The sequence below is a fragment of the Ischnura elegans genome, chromosome 9, assembly GCF_921293095.1.
Source record: "Ischnura elegans chromosome 9, ioIscEleg1.1, whole genome shotgun sequence".
NCBI classification, from domain to species: Eukaryota; Metazoa; Arthropoda; class Insecta; order Odonata; family Coenagrionidae; genus Ischnura; species Ischnura elegans.
The window spans coordinates 5,976,871-6,000,685 of record NC_060254.1 but is presented as its reverse complement, the minus strand read 5'-3'; positions in this window follow the sequence as shown (position 1 = coordinate 6,000,685).

The following is a 23,815-nucleotide window of genomic DNA, read 5'->3' as shown; positions in this document are numbered from 1 at the left end:
ACGAGACCGCGCGTGTTTTTAAAAAGTTGGTCATGTTTGGGCCACTGTATCTCAGTAACGGATCGTATTGATGTAAAATGGCACATACATCTATAGTTGGTAATCATTTATAAGTATTTACGCCAAGTTTGAAATCTCTATCTCAAAAAACGTCATTTTGGACTTTTGTCCAGCTTTTTTCGATTTCAGCCCACTGTGGGGCGGTCTCAATTCCTCTTCCTATCGAAATTCTAGAGAGAATGATCATATGCGAAATCCCTCATAATGAACCCTTCCTACCAGGACATTTTCTGTGTATGGCAGGAACAGTCGTTGTACATCGATGTTTATGGGGTTCATTAACTTCCATACTGACTTGGTGGTGTGCAATACTTGCCAGTGATATTACGTATGAAACCTGATATACGTTGAAGAGTGATTTTGTGGTTTTCATAAATTAGTTTTAAACATTGTTCTGTGGCTCAATATCCGCCACAATACGCAGTAGAGGAAATTGGGAATGTTCCAAGAACTTCCAGCGTGGCGCTGGCATTCGCCGTTACTAGATAAACAAGCGAGCTTGGCCAACAATGATTCAGCCAGTTCAGTCTGTACTTCGAAGTGACAATAAACGCTTCACATCAGTAAAGACACAAGTGTGTTATTTAGCCTACTAAAGCATTATTTAGCGTAGTAAATCGCTACATTGGTGACCCCGACGACAAACGACCATGGCAGACGCAGAGCAACTCCCCAAACTTCAGGCACAAATCGCGGAACTCCAGCATCAACTCGCCGTGCAGGAAACAAACCACAGACCACAGCTGGCACTTATCCAAGAACAGCAGCAAGCAACGATCTCGTCGCAGCCGGTCTCACCACCTTCATTATCCTCCCGCATCGACACTGCTGCCATCTACCGTGTCACTCCGAAACTGCCTCCTTTCTGGCCAGCCCAGCCTGAAATATGGTTAGCCCAGGTCGAAGCACAATTTTCTTTGGCCAACATCACCTCGGACAAGACTAAATACAATTACGTCGTAGGAAGCCTAGACCATCGTTTTTCCAGTGAAATTAGCGATCTTATAGTGAATGCACCGGCCGAAAATCGTTATCAAACACTGAAAAATCTATTGATGCAGCGCGTCTCTCTCTCTCCGAGGATTAACGAGTACGGCAACTCCTTACAGCGGAAGAGCTTGGAGATACCAAGCCTTCGCAACTATTACGACGCATGCGGTCCCTCATCGGCACCACAAATGTAGAGGACTCCTTCCTCCGCACATTATGGTTGCAACGCCTTCCGGTCAACGCTCAAGCCATCCTGCAATCGCAAGTTACTTCATTTTCCCTTGATGAACTAGCAGAAATGGCTGACCGCATCGTCGCCGTCGTTCCTCCTCCAACTTCACCCGCCATCCATGCAGTGCGCCATACCACTGACGATTCGGCATGGACCCAACGGGTTGAGGAACTCTCGAAGCAGCTGCAAGATATAGAAGCTCGTCTAAGAAAACATCTCCAACCACGAACTTGGATTCCGAGTAGCCCTCTACCGCTTTCCGCTCGCTCCACAGATATTTCGCAGCGCCCCGCTCAACCTGTGATGTGTTACTTCCATCGCAAATTTGGGGTCGAAGCAAGACGTTGCATCCAGCCATGCACCGCAAATGCAGTGAATCCGGTAAACTCAAACTGTGACTCGTAAAGGCGGCTACGAGTCGTTCTCTCACTGGCTGCCGCCTCTTCGTCACCGACCGCCTCTCCCAACGGCGTTTCCTCGTACACAAAGGATCGGATCTCTCAATCTACCCAGAAAAATTATGCCCCGAACAACGGACCTGCACTGACAAAGAGCTCTCTGCAGCCAATGAAGATGGATCCGTACATACGGTACTTTACTTCTACGCCTTCAATTAGGCCTCCCTCGTGACTTCCTTTGGAGATTCATCGTTGCTGACGTTACCGAGCCAATCATCGAAGCAGATTTCCTAACTCACTTTCAACTCGTTCCTAACATGGCCACCGCTCAGCTCATCGACACAATCACTGGCCATTCTACATCGGGCAATAGGGTTCGATCTTCCCAAGACAGCGTGCGCGCCCTGTCGGGCTCTTCATCCCACCACGACCTCCTGGCCGAGTGTCCTGGTATCACCCGGCCACCAGGGACTCCTCGGCAGATCCATCATCATACTAAGCACCACATACGCCTACAACCTGGACGGCCGATCTACCACCGTGCCGCACCGTCTTGCCCCGGATCGACTTTGAGATGCACAGGCAGAATTTGAGCTACTAGTACGCGAAGGCACTGTTCGTCGCTCGCACAGCTCTTACGCCTCACCACTTCACATGGCTCGCAAGAAGGATAGTAGCTGGCGACCTTGTGGTGACTACAGGTTCCTCAATGCACGTACGATACCGGACCGCTACCCCGTCCGCCATCTGAAGGATTTCTCCCACGCTCTTCAGGGATGCACCATCTTCAGCGTTATTAACTGTGCCAAGGCCTTCAATTAAATTCCGATGGCTCCCAAAGACATAGAAAAGACAGCCATAATTATACCCTTCGGCCTTTTTGAATTCCTATTTATGCCATTTGGACTTCGTAATGCCGCCCAAACATGGCAGCGCTTTATCGACGAAGGTCTAGATTTTTGCTTTCCTTACGTAGATGATATATTAGTATTTTCGCGTTCGGAGGAAGAGCGTCATCAACACCTACGGATCTTATTCCAGCGCCTTTCTGACTACGGTGTCATCGTCAACTCAGCTAAGTGTATTCTAGGATCTTCCAAGGTCTCATTTCTGGGCTTTCGCGTGAGCGCTGATGGATACACGCCGTTACCTGACAAGGTAGCTGCTATCAACGACTTCCCTTCACCGAAGACCATCAAGGATCTTCGGAGATTCCTCGGTATGCTGAATTTCTATCGCCAGCACATACCACACGCTGCATCTACACAAGCCCCTCTCAATGCACTGCTTCAAGGTCGTGATGTCAAAAACTTCACTCCAATTTGCTGGACACCTGAACTTAAGCAGAGTTTCGATGCCTCTAAAGCTGGACTCACCCAGGCTGCAACCCTGTCGCATCAAATCAACGCAGCACCTCTGGCTCTCGTATTTGATGCTAGCCAAACAGCAATTGGTGCCGTTCTACTGCAATTTTCTGAGAACTCTTGGGAACCACTCGGTTTCTTCTCTCGCAAGCTGACGCTCTCCCAGCAGAAGTGGAGCACTTACAACCGCGAACTCTACGCTGCCTACCAAGCAGTGAGGCACTTTCGACCAATGGTAGAAGCCCGCGATTTCGCTATCTTCACCGATCAATTACCCCATACTTACGCCTTTTGCCCAAGAATTAGGAGTAACGATACCTGCTCACTAAGGCAATTTAATTACCTGGAATTTATCTCACAATTCACCACGGACGTGAGGCATAACTACGGAGTGGACAATGTCGTCGCGGACTGTCTCTCCAGGGTAGAACCCATATCCACAACGGCTCCGATTGACTTCATTGCTCTCTCTCGCTCCCAAGATGACGACGAAGAACTACACAAACTATTCCAGAGCGGTGCAGCTCTTCAGCTTCACAGGAGGCCTGTACCCGGAACGAACATTTCACTGTGGTGCGACACTTCCATGCCAAATCCACGCCCCTACCTTACTCCACCATATCGTCGGCAAATTTTTGACAAAATCCACTCCCTTAGTCATCCTGGTGCAAACTCCACCATCGATATGTTTGGCCATCACCCGTCGATATGTTTGGCCATCCACGCGTAAGGACTGTCGCGCATGGGCTCGCAGCTGCCTCGCCTGCCAGCGTTGCAAGGTGTCTCGTCACATCACAACGCCACTCGGAGATTTTGTTCCGCCAACCAGGCGTTACGAACACATACACATGGACATAGTGGGACCTCTTCCGCCTTGCTACGGCTACCGTTACCTCCTAACAATTATCGACCGGTTCTCCCGCTGGCCTGTTGCAGAACCCCTAGTAGGCATCACCTCGGACTGCGTTTCTCACGCCTTTCTTCTTGGTTGGGTAGCTAACTACGGCTGTCCTAAACATATCACTTGCGACCGTGGACGACAGTTCGTGTCTTCTGTTTTCCAGTGACTTTGCTCCACTCTGGGTGCAACGCTACACCACACCACGAGCTACCATCCTCAGGCCAACGGACTCGTTGAACGACTACATCGCGTTCTCAAGGCGGCCCTCATGTGCTTTTCTTCCAACTCATGGATTTGAGGCACTACCCACAGTTCTTCTCGGCCTCCGCACAACTTGGAGAGCCGATCTGCAACCAACCCCTGCTGAACTTCCCTTCGGGGAGCAACTGCGTCTTCCCGGCGACTTCTTCGTCGACTCTGAACATCATTTGGATTCAAAGGATCTAGTATCTCAGCTGCGTGATCACATGAGTCAGCTGCGTCCGACCCCTGCGTCACGCCACATCTCCTCGCAGCGTGTCTTTATCCACAAGGACTTGACCACGTCTTCCCAGGTTTTTGTTCGCCAAGACGCTGTGCGGCCAGCCCTACAACCACCATACATGGGACCATACCCTATTCTCAGCCGCAGTAAGAAGACTTATACTCTTAACATCAATGGAAAACCTTCCACTGTTTCCATCGACCATCTCAAGCCAGCCCATCTTCTTGAGGAGGACTCTCCGCCTACTCCATCAGTGCCATCACCAGACATTACTACTCGCTCCGGCCGCACCGCCCGTCCTCCGGACCGTTTTGGGGTCGACGCTCTTCGACGCTCTCTCTCTCTCTTCCAAGGGGGGGTAGTGTGGCACAATATCCGCCACGACACGCAGTAGAGGAAATCGGGAATGTTCCAAGAATTTCCAGCGTGGCGCTGGCATTCGCCGTTACTAGATAAACAAGCGAGCTTGGCCAACAATGATTCAGCCAGTTCAGTCTGTACTTCGAAGTGAGAATAAACGCTTCACAGCAGTAAAGACAAGTGTGTTATATAGCCTACTAAAGCATTATTTAGCGTAGTAAATCGCTACAGTTCATTAATCTGTTCAAACGAATATTTGCATTGGTAACCCACCTAAAAGCAATTGCAATATTTTCAATTTTCCCAGAAATTACGTGGGTGGTTCTATCCCCACTACGTTACGACTGCGGCCTTGATTTGAATAACGGTAAAGGTAATTAAGTAACACTCTCACACATGGCTAACACCAGTGCGATGCCTCTTCAAGTGTTTATTCAAGTGTCGAATTACTCTATTTTCCGTGCCAATTTACATAAAATTCCAAAAATCATTCAAAATTCTCTGTCCATCTTGATGATTATTTTCTGCCATTTGTGTGAATATTTTCGAGACAGCAAGTTTTTGAACAAGTTGGGCTAAATGATGAAATTTATAGTGCCTGAGAAGTATTTTTTTCTGCTGCTGCTTTCCCGTTGAGCTGCAGCGATGGCTTTTTCTCTCTGGGTTTCCGTCCGGGTAGGCTCCCCAATTTCTGCCGACGTTTCGATGGACGCGTCTCACTAACAGTGTTGTGATTTTTTCTAATCACCTTTAAATTAATATCAGACTTTCAATGAAGTTATATTTATTGACTCTTAAGACGTACATTACACTGTGTCTTACAACGTACTGTCCTGCTGACATAACCGATCACGGCCGACTTCTGCTCAGTGCGCCACAGGCGCTGGTGACCAATAGGTGAAACACAGCTTTTAGCCAACCTTAGTGTGAGGCATTCATAACATCTCCCTTTCCTTCGACAAGTGATCAACCTCCACAATAAGTCGCTTAGGAGGTCTTACTGCTCGCCCAGATCTTGTTGTGTACTCAGTCATAGAGGGTTTGTTTACAATAGGTTCATTGACATCAGATGCATTTTCCTTCTCTGGGTGTTTAACATATAACCCAGGTACATTTCCAGTATCATGAGACCAATAATTCAGAGGAGATGTATTATTCTCTTTAATGTGTTGCCTGGTTCTCCTATATCTTTTCCCAAATACATCAGCAATTACATACGATCTTGGAAAACCACTTATCTCAACGATACGACCCCTTAGCCATCTTGAGTCAGGTGTTTTTTTTAGACCATATAGAATCACCAACCGACAATTCCTTTGAATTTTTGGTATTTCTACTGTAATAGTACATAGATTTCTGTGACTTGAAGTCAAGTACATCTTTCATATTTGTAACAACCTTAGGTTTAAGTACATGTCTACTGCTCAGTAAATTAGTATTCAAAGATCTTGAAAATAAAAGTTGAGCAGGTGATGGACAATTTTCCTTAATATTATTTCTTAAATGTAACAAAGCTAAATAAGGATTCGAACCACTAACATGACCTTTCTTAAACAATTTTTTACAACCTTTCAGCTAATCCATTTGAACGAGGGTAATTTGGACTAGAAATTACATGTTCAAATTTCGCACTGTTTTGCAAAATGTTTAAATTGGAAGGAATCAAACTATTTGCCACATCAGTAATCAATACAAGTGGAATTCCATTACGTGCAAATATAGATTTACGATGATCAATGACAGAACTGCTTTTCAGATCAGTCAACAAAGCTGTTTCTGTGAACTTGGAGTAATAGTAAGCAATAAGTAGATAATTTCTACATGCATAATGAAAAGTATCTGCACCTAGTTTTTGCTGAGGAAAATCAGGTACTTCATGTGGTATCATTGGCAAATTACTATTAGCATTGCTAAAACTTGCACATGCTGTGCACTGTTTGACTTTGTCCATAATTTGATAATTCATCCCAAATATAAAATATTTCTTACTCGATTTTTACAGTATTCTACTTCTAGGTAACCCTCATGTATATTTGCTAACATTTCTTTGCGTAGTGTTTCTGGAACAACTACAGCTTCATTTTTATGCAATAACCCATTTATAGTATGAAAATCATATCGCACATTCCAAAATTGTACTGCCTCAACATCCAGTGACTTTTTACAATCTGGTCACCCTTCTTGTATATATTTTTCAACAGATGTAAGCAATGCATCCTTTTCAGTTTCAGTTAGGAATTGTAACAATTTCTTATGAGAAATAGGTAACATATCAAAATTTAGCCTCACTTGAGCAACCATTTCCTCATTAAGATCATCTAAACTTGAGTCTTTTTCTTGTGAAGGACTTCTGGACAATGCATCAGCAATATGCATTTCAGATCCCGGTTTATAATGAATATCCAAATCATAACAAAGTATTTCTAACATCATCCTCTGCCATCTGGGTGGGACTGACGCTAAAGGGTTTTTAAATATGGAGACTAGAGGTCGGTGGTCTGATTCCACTCTTTCCATAAATGTACTGTCTGAAACGACAACTTGCAAATACTATTGCATACATTTCTTTCTCGATGACTGCGTAGTTACATTGCGCCTCAGTTAATGACTTGGATGCATATGCTACTGGCCTTCCCTCTTGCAGTAACACTCCAACCACTCCATAAGCTGAACTGTCCACTGACAAGACAATTGGTTTTTTAATGCCAAAATATTTAAGAACAGGATCTTCACTTATTTTATCTTTAAGTTTTTGAAAATCTACATCATGAATTGAATCCCAGATCTATATGGAGATTAACTTTTAAGAGATCTCTTAGTGACGAAGTTAATTCAGAGTAATTAGCAATGAATTTAGACAGATAATTTGTTATGCCTAGAAATCTCTGTAACTCTTTTTTATTCTGAGGTTTTTTCATTTTTTGAAATGCCTTAAATTTATTCTCATCGGGACTGATTCCTTCATATGACATTCTGTGTCCTAAAAACTTTATTTTTTCACACCAAATGAACATTTGTCCAAATTGAATTTCATCCCATCTTGTCAGGCTACTTGCAAAAAATTCCTCAGTCGCGTATCGCGTCCTTATTTCTTCATATCCTTTCCAGAGGCGCTGGTGACCAATAGGTGAAACATAGCTTTTAGCCAACGTTAGTGTGAGGCATTCATAACTCTTTGGAGACTAAACGAATTGGGATGAGTTGTAACAGTGATTTCTAAAATTAGAAGACAGTAAAAAATTACCCTTCATGTGAACTTAAATCCGGGACCCACACACTGTGAGATAACGAAGTAGCGCCTTAACACCCACGGCTACCAAGGTAGCCTTGCCTATATAGTTTCAGAAAATAACATCGGCATTCAAATCCCGAACATCACTCTCAATATGTCTCCTTGACAGCCGCATAGAAACATTAGGTCCTTTTCACACAATTATAGCAAACTACTTTTGCTTCGGGGACTTGTAAAGATTTGTTGCGCAGCCCGTCTAGCTTTGCTATCAAAGGCTGCTTATGTTCTTTTACAGAGAAGAGGTTCCAAGGAAGGATGGACGAAGGATGGTCCTACACTTGCCTTGCCGTTAATTGAGTGTAGAGGAAGGGCAGTCGGATGGCTGGGGAAGGAGTCCCAAGGAAGGGCATAACCTTCCCTTACACTCAATAGATGCTGGATGAAGGATAGACGAATGGTAAACGAAGTATTTCCCAGGAAGGGTAGAAGAAGTATAGGCCTACTCTTCCCTTAATGCAGGGTAGATTGATGGAAAGCAAAGGAGTTTTCAGGAAGGGTAGTTCAAGAAGGTTTGTCCTTCCCTTCCCTTACCCTCCACGGAGTGTAGAGCGTGGGTTGAACAAGGGTAACTATATACCCACCATGATGGCTACTACCCTTCATTTAACTTTCTTTTTACCCACAATGAGGAAGTTTATTTTTATCAGGGTGAAAAACCAATATGGAAAGTTTAAATTAATCTCTTAATTTTAATTAATTAATATTCTTTAATAACTTTACAAAAATTCTAAAATAAAATAAAATTAACTCTCTCGTTATTGTTATTCCAAATTTTTGATTGAAATTATCTTTTTGGAACTTGCTCATGGTAAAGGAAAGTAATGATAAGTTTGTTATATTTATTTAAATGTCTTCACCAATCGGTCTTGGAATTGGCACGTTGCAACTCTCCTGTCAGTTTGGTAGCCATGGGGGGGGGGAACCTCCACTAAAGCCTTTAAAAGAGATGCTTAAAAACAAGAAAGATGGCCTCAATAAATAAAATAATAATAATAAATATATTGTAAGGGTGTCGCTCGCCGTCTCGTGCCACCTCGGTTCCGCTCTCGGTGTAATGGAAGAATCGCAGAGTCACGTTCGAGTGATGGGTCCAGTATCTGAAACTCATAACACGTTGCAACCTCTCGCGTGGGATCCATCCTCGTGCATGACTCTGACACCTTACTCCGATTAACAACTTGCTCTCTCGTGGGAATTGGTCTCCGCGTATTCCTCCAACACTTTATGCCGTAACACGTTGCAGTATCTCGGCGTGGGAAGGCGTATGATGTGCATGCTCATGCGGCCTTTTCCGGCCAATAGGAAGACGCCGAGAGGGTCACGAGACGGACGCGACACGGGAGGAAGCCTCATGGAGGGAATAGGCACGGGGAGTCTTACGCTGTATCTCGGAGGAGGAGTTGGTATCTGTGCTAGTGAAAATTAAACGTGTGGAACCAGACTTGTCATATCATTCTGTCTTCTACGAACCTGGCCCTTCCTATAAGCTTAGCGCTTACAATATACTGTTTTTGAGTCCTTGAAAAAAGAACTCCCACACCTATCCGTTCGGCAAAATATCTCTCTTAATTTGTCGTTTATGTCGGACCATCATCATCAATGTGTCTCTTACTGCGGAGTTTTCGGGGTTGGTGTGTACTTTTCACTTTTGTCCTCCATGTCTTGTCGCTAGCTTCCTGCTAGATGCTCATTGTCGTTTTACAAGTTCCGCTTCGCTGGCTACTGGTAGACGTCAGAAGTGTCCTTGAATAAGTAAGCGAGCTTACTTTTCGTAAGTTTTAGTTCGTAGACCGCCGCATGACGTCAGCACTATCCTTGCGATGCGAGGGAACGCAATTTTTCTCGTGCTCGCTCGTTGATATCGCTCTATTGCAGTCGGCGATCTGTTTCTCTATGACGTCAATTATTGGTGGTAATCCACTAAATCTATAGACCTCCTCATTTTTAACATAATTTCTTATAGAGAAAATTGAACGAAGACATTTTCTTTCGTTCACCTCTGGTTTTTGAAGCGATTCCTTCCTTAATCGGCCAAACCAAGCTGCTGCAGCATACAATATTATGGGTCTCTTGTACATTGAGTACATGTAATTTAATTTCTTTTGGCGTTTCCGGCTAGTTATTATGCCAGAGACATTGGCCCTCGTCATATATGTTTTCATGATTATGTGGCTAACATGATCACTCATGATTATTTTCTCGCCGATTTTTATTCTGAGATACCTAGCGCCGCTTTGCCATTTAATGGGCTGTTGTCCGATTCTTAAGCCTCTGCCCGTGTCGATATTGGTCCCAGGTATGTGGAAGGTAACTACCTGCGTCTTAGATTGATTGAGCTGAAGCCTCCATTTTATGTACCACTTAGTGGCTTCGTCAAGTGAGTCTTGAGCATACTCTTTTGCCAGCGTCCAATTTTTACTTCTGGTCAAGAGATAAACGTCGTCGGCATATAGAGCACGGTTTGTCATCCAATTCTCATCTACAGGAAAATCTGCCATGTACAGGTTGAATAAAGTTGGGCCCAAAAGAGATACTTGCGGGACGCCTGCGGCTCTGTTTTTTTTCTTCACTTAGATTTCCATTCCAGTTGACTTGAAATGTCCTATTCTTAAGGTAGGATTCTATAAAAAGTAGTGCCCATCTAGGGAAACTCGTTAAGGCCGTATCACACTAGCGACTGCGGCCGGCGCTGCGGCTGCGACCGCGACTGCGACTGGCCCGTCGACCAATCAGAGCGAGGCAGTCGACGCTGCGACTGCGACTCCGAAGAATAGCCGACCGGCTATTCTTCTGAGTCGCAGTCGCAGTCGCAGCCAATCAGAGAGCTCCATTTCAATCTCGCGCGCTTGCGGCAGACGTGTTTGTTTGTTTTGGTTACCGTAGCGAGGGAAGTTCAAGAAGGTTATAAGATAACGCTGAGATAATTTCGGATTTTTAAAGCGAAGATGGAAGCCCAGTATATTGGATATTGCACCCGAGTACACAGGTGAATGAAAATGAAGTACGTTTTAACATATTTTAGGAACATTTTCAACAATTGCTGCTCTCTATCTATTCTTTGGGCTTTCGTAAACAAACATGCCACAAGAAGAAACGTTCATACGTGCGCATGCGCGATCGTGGCGTCGGCCGCAATGTGTGATGGGGTGCAGTCGCAGCCGCAGCCGAAATCGCGGTCGCAGCGGCGGTCGCAGTCGCTAGTGTGATACGGCCTTTAGTTCATGTTTATGCAGTAGCCCATCGTGCCATACTTTGTTGAATGCATTGCTAACATCCAGGAAGATTCCTATGGTCACCATTTTTCTCTTAAAGGATTCATCAATATATTGAAGGACCCTCTGAACTTGATGGGTTGTGGATCTTCCTCTTCTGAATCCAAACTGATCTTTTGGATGAAGGTTTATGTCGGCAATTGCCGAGGTTATGTGTGTTGCTACACATCTTTCGAATAATTTTCCCAGATTTGAAATTAAAGAGATAGGACGAAATTCGCTAGCTTTTATTTTATTTCCTCCCTTCTTTAGAATGCACTTTATTATTGCTTTTTTTCAAGTTTTCGGAAAATAACCTAATTTTTAATGACTGGTTAACTATTTCTATGAATAGTTGTTTGGCTTTGACTGGCGTTCGTTTTATGACTTCATTGGGGAGGCCATCTTCACCAGTTGCCTTCCTAGTTGAAAGGTTTTTCAGGATCTCAGTTAGAGTATCCATCGTCACGACCGGTATTTCTTCTTTGGTCATTTTTTGCCGCTATGCATCTTTGTCAAAAAAATTGGAGTTTTTAAACCGACCTTTCCAGGTGTGAAAGTCTTAGCTATGACTTCACTAATATGTTTACAGGTGCCACTATATCCACGTCACTATTTTCGATAATTGGATCCTCTTTTGACCTTTTTCTTAGTCTGTTGACAAGCTCGAATATCGATCCGTCTTTCGTGTTAAGGGGAAAGGATACTTCGGGAGAACTCCGCAATAACGGTCGCTGGCAATTAGTTCCGAAAGCGACCGCTGCAATTTGAATTCGAGGGAAGTTGAATGAGTGGAAAGGGGGCATCGAGAGCGAAGTGAAGCGTGGTAGGGGAGGAGGACTAATAATAAGCTCCTCCTCCTGCGGTGTCAGATTTCGGTCCGCTGGCGGTCGGGATCTCGGATGGCCTTGGGAGGCCTCCAGAGTTTTTTGCGTTACAAAAATGTGTTAGGTTGGGTGGTCAGCCCCTCGGTCGGTATCTTTTGCTTTGGGTATTTCCTGCATTGATTTCCTCCTGCTTTCTTTAGGGTCCCAAGATCTTTCTTCATTCTGCATTTCGGTGAATGCATGGGTGTATCGTAAATAAAAGACTGCATTATACAATTATTAAATTAGGACCCATGACGAGACTTTTTCCACGTCGGTAAGCAATACTGCACAACATAATAGATGGTAATGAGAACGCGAGAAATCGTGTATGACTTTCGTAAATTGCTGTTTCCTTTTTCTCTCTACCGCTTGTTGTAGCAGTCCATCACAAAATCCACGTTTATATTACTTCATTGATACGTATTATTGCGCACTTCATTTCTAAAGTTTTCCTAAGATGGCAACGACAGTATCATTTTATTGCAGCTGAGAGGAATCCTGGATTAACTCCATTTCAATCGCTTCAAGTCCAATGGTGAAAGGTTTTTACACGCCTTGCAAACTCCTTTTGATACTAATAAGTAGGAAAAATATATTAAAATTCTTAAATTTTTACAATGAGCGAATTTCACTAGAGACATAAGCGCGTTTATAATTACATTTTTTAAATATATTTAAATTTTATTTTTAAATCAAAATTCTTAAAGTTATTAAAGCTAAACTACCCTGAGATCCTGCCAATTTCATTTTTTTCTTAGCTATGAAGTCTGTGGTACTGTCATAAGCACTAAAATCTCAGTGCGCTGAAGAGTCATGGTATCCTCAATTTTTTTATCTCACTCATTTGAAGATACTCAGATAAAATGAAAGTCGTGGCTCAGCAGTTTATCCTTTCTGGGAGAAAACATTCGAATCGGTTCACAATTGATAGAGGGTATTTCGAGGTGGTATTAGTACCTTCGTGTATTGCGATCTCATTATCCTGTTGGAGTCCCATTTCTAAGGACATGTCCGGAAACATTTGACCCGCATGTACTTGCAAAACAATGTGGCTCGCGCGGCTGTTACCTAATAATTATTTAAATGTATAGCATATTGTAAGAACTTATGGAGAGATGGTCGTCCTTAAATTTGTTACAATTTTAATTAATTTATAAAATTGGTGGTAAAAAATGTGTCCTACACAGTTATGCCACATTTGCTATAATCCGGGAAAAGCCAGTGGCGGGGGCAGGGGACAGGGGGCGGGGGCAGGGGGCGGGGGCAGGGGGCGGCGGCAGGGGGCGGGGGCAGGGGGCTGCTGTTGGCTGTACCACGATACACAGGGATGAATATGTCACCGTATTTTGTCTCCAGAAGGTCTGTGGGCATGTAGAAAATTTAGGATAAATATTTGAGAGGAAAATGTTGGTTCAAATGAAAAAGCATCGTTTCTTGTACAATTATTTATTGTAACCAGATGCATTCTGGAATAGTTTGCTTAACATAGAGCTCACGTAAAACTCCTTTAATTTTACCATAATTTCTTTGGCCCAAAAGTGATTTTCCCTGGGTATCTTATTAATTAAAATACCATGAGGATGTCACCAAATAAAATCACAATATTTTTTATTAGATATTTCTAGCTGTCTGAATTTCGGTAGAATTATCTGCTTCTTCTGCATAGCTTATAATTTCCTTATTTTACTTCCACGAAGGTAACTCTTTTATTTTCAACTTCTTCCTCATGAGTAATATTTGTACAATGGTAGAGGCACTTGATTTCCACCAAGACTTCGCCATTAGATATTGTCCCATCAGTACTAGCAGCCAAAAAAGGTACATTTTGATCAACAAAGACACCAGCGGGCAAACATTTATTTTTGCTTGATCTCTCATATTCCCTGATGGCAGAGTTTTCATTGACATTTCCCCAATCGGTTGGCAAGTTTCCTCTGAAGGAAGGAAGCTAACCATCGTCAGCCAATTTTGATGTTTGATTTCCTAAGATTACACATACGACCAAAGAAAGAGGCTTGAACCTCTTCCACCTTTATGACCACCACGTCCCTTTGAGAATTTGATGTCTAGTTTCCTTCTCTTAATTTTCACGCAACCTTTGTTTCATTTTTACTGATGAAAGGAAATCACTCATCGAATCGTGTTTGGCCAATGTAACGTCACTTTGAACATCACGAATGAGCCCATAATGATTGTCTGGTCCCTCTGTTCGGATACGTTTATTTTTGGATGATGCAGAATCCAGACGCCTTTCCTCATATATCCCTTATCCCTTTCGGAGGAAGCAATTTTTTTTAACTCTCCTCGGCTCTTGTTCATTAGTTCTTTGTAAAAAAATTTATGTACATCGTCTTTCATATTGAAAACTACTGATGCAATGGCGCACCTAGTTTCGTAGGACCCCTTAGATATAAATTTACTCTCTGCCCTCCTATGTACGTTGCCACGTAAGAATTGTAGAATTCCGCAAGATTGTTAGTGACGTTATTTATAGTAAAAAAAATAGGGGAGTGACTAGATAAGAGACTGTTAGCATAAGCGATATCCTCCCATGAGCCGAAACTGATGAAATGAGGGATCAAGTTTTCCTCTCCTTCTTTGGGCCCTTTGCAATAACGTATGTCACATTTACTATGGTTTTCGAGGGTAATATTTCCTCTTCTTTAGCTGGGTACTCTCCATTATCTTTACATTTGAAATTCGAGGTTTTAAAATGCTCGAAGTTTCTTCATACTCATCCACACATTCATCATCATCATAAGAAATTCTACTTTCAATGCTAGGTTTACTGAAACCCTTCTGAGTGATAAGCCAGGCAAATTGCCATGTCAGGTCAGGTCTTTATCATAAAAATCTTCTTCGTCAACTCTATCAGACTCATCATAAAAGTCATCTTCTGTGGAACTGTTACCATCAATAAGAGATTTTTCATCGTCACCATTTGCTTCGGCTTCAGAGGTAGAATCCTTGCCATTATCCACTCTAAATTTCTCACCTCCAGAGATATTCTGAGCCTTTCTCCTTCCCAAGGACGTCTTCCTCACTGCCCTGTTTGTTTCCTCAGAATCATCCTCTTCTGTCCCACTTAGCTCAAATTCACAGTCTTACCCAAGTAGGTTACCGAACTGAGGTAAAGAAAACGTGTTATTAGTGTCTACATTCAAACTGGTGCATTTGAATGGCCTATATCATGGTCTATTTTTTAATACCAAACTCAAGTGCTATATCGTTCTTTCTTTAGATTAGTGTTGAAAATGCTGCGTCATGTCATTTTGGGGCAATGCCGTTCACCTTGCAATGGGCAATGCCGTGCAAGGCGCAAGGTGTACGGTTTTTCCCCGCGTTGAAAGATGAAACGATGTGTGTGCTGGCCAGGCAGTCCTCATTGCCTGGTCCTACTGGGCTGTCCAACGTTATAGTTTCTCAGCCGATGTGTCTTCGGAGAGTTTCTCCCGTCGATGAAATTAGTGAGGGTCCTTCACCTCTGTCTCTTCTTCTGCGGAAGGTCTTCCTCCTCTCCAGTAGAAGAGCACGGTCTCTTGTGCCGATCGTATGTGGTTGGTTTGGTGTCCGCTATCGTCTTGATGGCTTCGATGCTGGAGCTCTTCGCCTTCTGGAAGAAGGTCTTGGAAGTCTGCTTGAGGTAGTCCTCAATCGGCTCCATGTCCGTCAGGGCGTAGAGCAGTACTCGGTGGTAATTCCATCCAAGAGCGAGGATGGTCCTGAGCGTGGTGTTCTCTGCCACTCTGATGGGTTGGCTCCGTGTTGTGGGTATGCGGCCGCTCCACGCAGGGGCAGCATACGACAGTATTGGCCGGATGGCCATTTTATAAATCCTCAACTTCTGCTCCAAGGAGAGTAATCTCGACCGCAGCAACGGCGAAAGCAGGAATTTCCGCGTTCGTGCTCTTCGCGAGATGTTCAGGGCGTGTTGGCGGAAGGAGAGGCCTCGGTCCAGCGTCACTCCAAGATACAGCGCCTCCGTCTTCCAAGGTGCTTCCTCCGTGTCGACTAGAATCTCCCCCGGAATCGGCGTCATAGGCGTGGCGGAGAAGAAGACGGCGTTTGTCTTCTTGGCGTTGATGATTATACGCCATGTTGCGTACCACGGTAGGAGTTGGTCCACAGCCCGTTGGAGATAGGAGGCCGCCATATGGGATTTCCAGGAACGCGCCACCACTGCTGCGTCATCTGCGAACAGTGTCACGATCACGTTCCATCCGAAGTCCCGCGGAATATCTGCCGTAAAGATGTTGAACAGCAATGGTCCGAGTACCGATCCTTGGGGGACCCCGGCTCGGATGGTCTTCTTCATGGAGGTGGCTCTACCCCAGATGACGGAGAACGTCCTCTTCCTCAGGTACGCAGCGATCAGTCTCCGCTGCCAGAAGGGAAATCCAAAGCGCTTCAGCTTCAATAGGAGGCCGTCGTGCCAAACTCGGTCAAATGCTTTCTGGACGTCGAAAAAGGCAGCCGCCGCGCAGCATCTCCTATTGAAGCCTGAAGTTATGAAGTCCACCATCCGTACCAGCTGGTGAGTGGTGGAGTTGTGATCCCGGAATCCGTACTGCTCCAGTGGAAGGATGTCACGGCTCTCTGTATGCTTGAGGATGAAGGGCAGCAACGTCCTCTCCATGAGTTTCCCCAGGGTCGTAAGCAGGGAGATCGGCCTGTAGTTGGTTATGTCCAGTCGTTTCTTCCCCGGCTTCGGGATGAGGAGTACTTTGGCTGACTTCCATCTCTCCGGAAAATATCCCATTCCGAAGCAGGCCGTGAAGAGCAGAAGCAGGATGGAGGCTAGCGATGATGGCATCTGGAGAAGTGCTTCGTTCGGGATGCCGTCGTCTCCCGGGGCCTTCCTCTTCTTCAGCTTCCCCAGTGCTGCCCGTAGGTCTTCAGGGCGGAGCGTTGGTGGTTCCTCGTCCGGGAACTCCACATCAGTATCCCCCAGTTGGGGTTCTGGACCATCCGGCGCCAAGGGGTGGATCTCGGAGGAGAAGGACTGCTCTAAGTACTCCGCCGCAAAGGTCGCCTTCTCATCCTCCGTAGTTAGGAGGCCTCCAGGGGATGAAATGGGAGAGTCCTCCACCGCTCCTCGCGACTTCAGAGAGGCAGCCATTCTCCAGAGGGAGCCGTCATCCGCATCAAGCTGGGACACCTTCCGGTCCCACTCCTTCTGCCTGTGGTCCTCGATGAGAAGCCGGAGTTCAGCGCGTGCCTGCCGGAATCTCTGTCCGTCTAAAGGGGTCTTCGTCTTCTGGAATTTCCGGCGTAGGCGGTTACGCCTCTTGATTCTCCGTAAGATGAAGTCCGGAAGTGCCAGGTGATTGAAAGGGCGCCATTGGACCGTCGGTACAGCAACTTGGATCGCCTTGTTGATGGCTGCTGTAACTGAGTCGGCGACCGCGTCAATTTCCTCTTCGGTGTTGAGTGCCGGTTCTTCCGTAGGGAGAAGATCGGTCAGCTCCTGGCGGTAGAGAGTCCAATCAGCCTCCCCCGCGTTGAACGATAGTGCCCCATGTAGTATTATAATTTTTCTGAGCACTAGAACCTTAAAATGCTTATATGCATTATGAAGGACCTATGAATGAGTGAGTTGCCAATCCTACAGTACAGGCATACCTTGATAGTCCGAACACACAATAGTCGGAACACTTAAATAAACCGAACGACCTTCATTTGTCGTGTCGTTAGTTTGTCTGTATTACATATTTTTATGCTATAATAAAGCATTTAATCGCAAATAGAAAAGGATTTTCTTTGATTTTTAGTTATATGTTATCTCACTCTTCTTCAAGTAAGATAGGGGAGTAAGATAGGGTTGGTATTATTATAATTCTAATGTCAGCTGTTATGCTAGTTTTACGTATTTAGATGATGGAATAAAACTTTAAATTAAATTGTCCATGTTTGCTTTTCCCACACAGTCTTGGTAATATCAATAACAATCACCAGTTAGGGGAAATAACGCACAGAGCGGTATTGCCACAACTGCACCTCGATTATGTAAATGTGACAGCGACGACGGCGATAGATGACCATCACGTTCTCCTATCACGTTCCGCTCTATCACGCGATCATGTAAGCCACCGTCATCGCGCGTATCATACAGGTACGAGCGCGCGAGGTTGGTATCATTGAGAAATCTGAAGAGCCAATGAAATCCTTCGACACATCCCTGCCCGAGAATTCTAAAGGTGTTTTCCACCTCCGCCATCGACCTATTCTCTTGTGGCGTACCGAGCTACAGGGATAACGTCAAGCCCTTCTGCCATTACCTCTTGTTTCCGCCTCTGGTGCAGAAAGTGCATAGTGCGATTGACTGGGACCGTGAAAAAGATGCCATGAACTACTATTATATTCTTTGTCTCACAGTTATTTTCCCCATCACTTGGGGAATCGATGGAAAAATCAATTCGAGGTAATTTTTAAGCAACTGTTTCTTTTTGCGTGAACATTATACTTTATTTGAAAAAAGGGGGGTCATTTTAAAGCAACTGTTTCCTTTGGCGTGAACATGATAATTTATTTTAAATAAATGGAACTACTGCTTTGTTGTAGGCACTTTTGATAGTCAATCTGATAGGAAACATTTGAGTGGATTTCATTCTTTTTTTCTTGCTTGGGATTTGGAAGTTTAGATTAGTGTAGAGTAAGTGCTGACAAAAGATATCACTGGGATATTTTTAGTAATACAATCAGTTATTGCTAAGTTACCCCTTTGTTAGGTAGTCAAAATAAGTTTTCTTTTTCTTGAAATTAATTATCACATTCCCCGTTAAAAAAAAAACTTAATGACAGTCTTAAAAAACATGGTACCACACTAACAATGATATGAAAAAATTAAAAACAAATATTCGAATAACCTTCTTTTGATTTAATCATCAAAATAAATCCAGTATTGAAACAGTCCTCGATCGCCCAGGCCAAAGAAGGTGGTTTTTGCTGTTTGATCTGTCTCTGTCGGAGGGGCGGTGCCATCAGGCTCTGTTGGAGGTGCGGTGTTTTCAGGCTCCGGGGAAGGGTCTGGTGGAGAGTCGTAAAAACGAACTAAGATCTTTTGCCTTAAAGGTGGGGGATACACAATCAACACATCCATTGGTAAAGAATCGGAAGACAAACTGTCCGATGTTACGATATCGCTGGATGAGTCGTCAAAAATTTCGAGCGGTTTCATTTGTCTTTTGATGTTTAATTGTTTTCTGATTCCTTTCCGTCTGGGGCACCTAAAAAGTGCTTAGCACGAATCTGTGAAAGACAAGAGAAGATAATTAGCGCAGGAATCTGGAATTACGGGCAGACGAACCCCCATGCCTTTAAAGAAGACGCATTTCCCACAACATGAATAGTATTTATTTAATATTATTCTTAATATTAAAGTGGCAAGTCCATGAAGTGGTATAAATTGTTATTTTCCGGGTATATCATGCGTGACCAACACTCATTAGCTCACCTTTTCTCCCTTAAGTTTATGTTCACTTAGATGAGTATCCCTAAACGGGATAAAAATACTCGCGTTCTGTGTCGATTCGGTTTTAGCATAATTAAAATGACCACTCTTAAAGGAGAATACTTAAGTAACCACTGAAAATGTATGAGTAGTATCATAATGGTTCGTGAATTTTTCCTACATTCTATTTCAAAGTCTGTGGTCATCGGTATTATGTAATTAGTGCTTACAGCAACCACCCATTTTTAGTTCGGGAACCTTTGCTCTTCTGGTCTCTTTAATGTTACGTAACCTTTACAGCAACGTTTTTTTTATAATCTGCTGCAACCTTCCTGCTCTTAGACGTATTTTTTGTCCCTGGATTCTTTTTCCTTCCTTTCTCCTTCAGTTACTTTTTCAAAGTGTTGTTACCTTAGTGACGGTAGGCAAGTGTCGTCAATTGTTTATGCATTGTTGGAAAATAGATCGAATAGATCGATTTTATTAGCATTTTCGATTGTTATTCGCCCTTATCATGAAAGGGAATTGAATATGACTTGTTTAAATGATATCTGTTTTTGTTTAATTTCTTTTAGAATTAGATTTATGAACTTATCTGGCTGTAATTAGGGAGAACTCAGGTAATAAATGTGCCAGGTAAATGTTTAGTTTCTATCATGCCAGATTTTATAATTCCCCTTCTTTATTGACAGATGCGTGCATTTAAAATTGATTTCTCAATAGAGTCTTAGAATTTTTATTGTGAACCCTGTGAAATGAATCGTTCTCACCACGTCTTCAGTGGAATGTAATTATTTCCCTCTCAAGTATTGACCATGAATGAAAAGAATAAATCAGTCTTTTCGGTAGATTTTGAAGGATGTCAACCTATTTTAGTCGTGACCAGTCGCTTTGAAATCATTATATATTGTACGCTCTATCACTTTATTGCCGTCAAATTAAATACCTAAATATTCGCACTTGACATCCTAACTTTTCGAAAGCAAACGAAGTTTCTTAACATCGTTCAAGTTCGTTAACAGGTGATGTCGATAGCAGTAATCGGTGAAAATTTTTAGGAATTGGAGTTAAAATGTCCCCTTTGGTTTATAAATTTATGTTTTTTTATGGGTAAACGGCTTTAATAAGCTTTTACATTTAGCTTTTACTAATGCATTAGCTGAAAATCGTCCTGCTTCAATCAGTAGTAGCTATCAGTAAAACGTAGTAGTGATGCGGGCATAAATGTCTTTCTTAGGTTATAAAGTAACGATTTTTAATGAAAAAATAAAATTTATTAGCGTTTGCAAACATATATGGCTTGAAATGTCCCTATTCCTCTCGGCCAGGACGAAAGGGAATATTTAAGGGGAAAGGATACTTTGGGAGAACTCCGCGATAACGGTCGCTGGCATTTAGTTCCGAAAGCGACCGCTGCTGTTTGAATTCGAGTGGAAGGGGGCATCGAGAGCGAAGAAAATAATCGTAGGGGAGAAGGACTCACATTCATGGTGAGCTCCTCCCTCTGCGGTGTCAGATTTCGGTCCGCAGGCGGTCGGGATCTCGGATGGCCTTGGGAGGCCTCAATAGTTTTTTCTTTTACGTTGGGTGGACACTGTCCACTGGACAGTCTCTCGGTCGGTGTCTTTGATTTGAATATTTCCTGCATTGAATTCCGCTCTCTTTCTTCAGAGTCTCATGTCTTTTTTCATTCAGCGCTTCAGTTAAAGCATCGGAGTATTGTAAATAAAAAAACTGTCGTGTATAATTACTAAATTAGACTTGAGAATTATTCCACGTCGGTAATCAATACTGCACTACACCATATACATCGTAACGAGAACGCGTGAAATCTCGTATCGCTTTCGTAAATTGCTTTTTCCTTTTTCTCTCTATCGTTTGCTGTAGCAATGCATCACTAGATCAACGTCTATATTACTTTATTAATACGTATTATAGCGCACTTAATTCTTAAAGTATTCCTAATATGGCAACGACAGTATCATTTTTACTGCAGCTTAAATTACCTCTAAATTTTAAATTGACTCTATTTCGATCGCTTCAGTTCCAATGGTGAAAGGTTTTCACCCGCCTTTCAAACCCATTTTTATACTAATAAGTGGGAAAAATATCTTAAAATTCAAAAATGTTTACGAGTGAATTTCACAGGAGACAACGTGTTTATAATAGGGTGGTTTCCTATTATTTTTTTATTGCTTTAATCGAAAGATTATTACTCCTGGAGTACGTATTTCACGCTTTTAGATTTTTAAATGACAACATCTATTTTTCGCGATTAAATGAAAAGTGAAAAATTTCAAGCGCGCGAAAACGCGACGCTTAAGTATGAATGCCGGGAAATATCTCCGCACGTCGTATTTCTGGTTCCCCCTCCCGCCCGGTGAGGTGACCTTGAGGCGAGGCTTAGCGCTGATACGTCGCAGGATGCTAGCGGATAGCTGAGTACCTTGCTGGATGGTAGCGCTTGGCTTAAAAAAGGTTTATTAATACCTTATCAAACGAAGGAAACTTTCCGAACTTCGCCAGTTTTAATAGGTGATTATTAAGACATGTTTCCCTGAGCTCTGTGCCTCATGCATGCATTGGTAACCTCAGACGATGTATAACTCCTATCGTCTCGTGTAGAAACTAGGTCCCTGTGACGTCATGCGGAGTGGAATCGCATGAGCGCCAATCTGGCCTTTTTCAAATGAGGATAAAATTTGACCCTTGCCATTCGTCTAAACCGCTTTTTCAAAAACCAAATAATTTGTGTATTATGAATACACTAATGGTGGGTAACGAATCGCAATCAATGCCTTTCGTTTTCTTTGATGAAGGAAACTACCCTATTGCATTCGTTAAAATACTTATTTAGTTATTAAACCTGAACTCCCCTGGGATTTTACCAAATTAATTTTTTCTTAACTATGAAGTCTGTACTTCTGTCATCGGCACTAAAATCTCGGTAGGCAGAAGAGTCATGGTATCCTAAATTTTTTATCTCACCCATTTGAAGATTCCTGGAGAAAATGAAAGTCGTGCCTCAGCATTTTATCTTTCTTGGAGAAAAATTTCGACTTGGTTCATAATTGGTAGAGGGTATTTAGAGGTGGTATTAGTAACTTTGTATATTGCGATCTCATTACCCTGTTAGAGACCCATTTCTAAGGCTATGTCCGGAAACATTTGACCCGCATGTTACTCGCAAAACAATGTGGTTCGCGGGGCTGTTAGCTAATAATTATTTAAATGTATATTACTGTGCATATTGTAAGCGCTCAAGGAGAGAAGGTCGTACTTAAATTTTTTACAATTTTAATTAATTTATAAACTTGGTGGTGAAATAATTTGTCCTACACAGCTATGCCATATTTGCGATTATCCGGGAAAAACCAGTAGCAAGGGCAGGAGGCTGCTGTTGGCCGCACCCCCATATACAGGGATAAATATGTCACCATATTTTGTCTCCGGTAGACCTATGGGCATGTTGAAAATTAGGCATAAATATTTTAGAGTAAAGTGTTGGTTTAAATGAAAAAGCATAAAAACCAGTACATTTATTTACTGTAACCTGATGCAATCTGGCATATTTTAGGCAACATATACTTCACGTAAAACTCCTTTATTTTTCCACCATTTCTATGGCCCAAAAATGATTTTCCCTTCGCTTTCTATTAATTAAGCTGTCCCCGCACTTGGTAGATATATCAGCTTCTTCTGCGTAGCTTATAATTTCCTTCTTTTACTTTCATGAAGTTAACTCTTTTATTTCTAACTCCTTCCCTTTCTTAGGAGTATTTGTATAATTATAGGGGCTCTTGATTTCCACCAAGCCTTCGCCATCAGATATTATCCCATCAGGACCAGCAGGTAAGATTTAAGCATGGAAAAGGTGAATGAAATTAACATTTTAAAGAAACTGTAACAGCTGTTTATTGATTTTAAAAATTATTAGCTTGAAAAAATATTATTTTCCTGAAAGACTTTTGCGATTTTTGCTTGTAGAGGGGGGGGAGCTGCCCATTCTGCCCCTCGCTGGGTACGCCCATGAGTGATATCCTCCCCAATGCCGCAACTGATGAAATGAGGGATCAAATGCTCCTCTCCTTCTTTGGGCCTTTTGCAATAATATGTGTCGCATTTACTATGTAGGGGAAAGTGGGGCAAAACCGACCGGTTAAC